Genomic DNA, 1,644 nt, shown 5'->3' with positions numbered 1-1,644 from the left:
GCTTGAGTTTCCGCCCAGCTGCATCAGAGTGTACCTGAGTGGAGCTGGGAGGAAACACCTGTGTGTGTGTGTGTGTGTGTGTGTGTGTGTGTGTGTGTGGTGTGTGTGTGTGTGTGTGTGTGTTGGGGTTATTCTGATGATGTGTGTCTCTCCCTGTCTCCACAGAACCTTTCTGATCACATCAGTGCAGTTTGATTTAAAGTCAGCTTCTTCACCACTCTGAAAAGGACATCTCAACAGTTCCAGGAGGACAAAGAAGCCTGAAGATGGGGTGTTCATGCTCAAAACTAAGAAGAAGAATGTGTAGAGTCCCAAATATGGGGTGTTTATGCTCAAAATCAAGAAAAAACGGAGCAGAGATAAATCTCCTAATCAGTCTGAATCTAAACCTCTTACCATGGCAAAGTGAGTATTACTTGCTAAGACACAGTTTTAAACACTGCTGGATCACATTTTACTACATGATGAGACAATGCAGTACATAAGAGAGGTTTGTCGCAATACTTACATTGCAAAAAAGAGCCATAAGAATAATAATAGAGCTCAACAGTGTGGTTCTGGATTGATTGATTGATTGATTGATTTTATTATCAGAGATAAAGTCTAAAGACAATCTGAGGTAGACCGACCCCGGAGCTCTGAAGATGTTTCTGCTCCGGTGGCAGACGAAATCTGTACAAAATCAACCTGGTTTAAAAACGACGCGTCTTGATTGGTCCAACTCAGGGTTACCAGGAAAAGTTTATCCCCTTAACGCTGACTGTCGCTAATTTGCATCAAACTCCTTCCATTCCGACTGCAGGCGAGATAGCGTGGGTGTATTCCCCAATGCCGGTTTGTTTACATGTGATACATACCTAGGAACCTTTTGCATGCACTGGTTTCTCGTAGGACCGGGTCGGAGGGAACTACATCCAGTTCACGGAAGCAAAATTAACCCTAACCCCTAACCCTAACCCTAAAAAGACTACTGTCAATGTTAGGGAGTAGGAGAGTGTTTTCTTTCTTGCTGTTGTCAAGATTCATTTATTTGTCAATTACTTGAAAATGTGTTTTATTAATTTTACCATTTTGTAAAGAATTTTACCATGAATGCCTGTTGTCGCTAATTTGCATCATAACTAAATTTATATCTATTCTATATGCTATAGACAAATTAACAATCTCAACTTAATTTAGCATCAGCTTGGAGCCAGAAACACACATAATACATTTGTTTATATAATTGTGAATAAATTCAGGCATCACGGGGTTATTGTACGGCTACATTGGGCTTACCATCAAAGTCTCTGATAGTTACTGTAAACAGTCTTGTTCCTTTAACTTTTTGCTTTTTTCAAAATGTTTTTTTTGTTTGATGGTCCTGATTCCTCTAGTAGCTGGTTGTCATGGTTCCAGGGTTAAAACTCTTTATCAACATTTAATGAAACATCTACAGAAATATAACGGAGGGAAATCACTTCTGGAGGCAGAGCCGTTCAGAAAATGGGCGGCACTCGTTGAGCATTATACTGGTTATAGGGATCACACACATTCATAATTTTTCAAATCATAAACATTGATATTCACTGATCTGATTCATTTTCAAACAGCACAAATTATGTATAAAGCAATAACTACTACTCTTCCCTGGTTTTAAACCCT

This window comes from Perca fluviatilis, unplaced genomic scaffold (assembly GCF_010015445.1).
Source record: "Perca fluviatilis unplaced genomic scaffold, GENO_Pfluv_1.0 PFLUV_unplaced_scaf_12, whole genome shotgun sequence".
Lineage (NCBI taxonomy): Eukaryota > Metazoa > Chordata > Actinopteri > Perciformes > Percidae > Perca > Perca fluviatilis.
Note: the sequence above shows the minus strand (reverse complement) of the source record.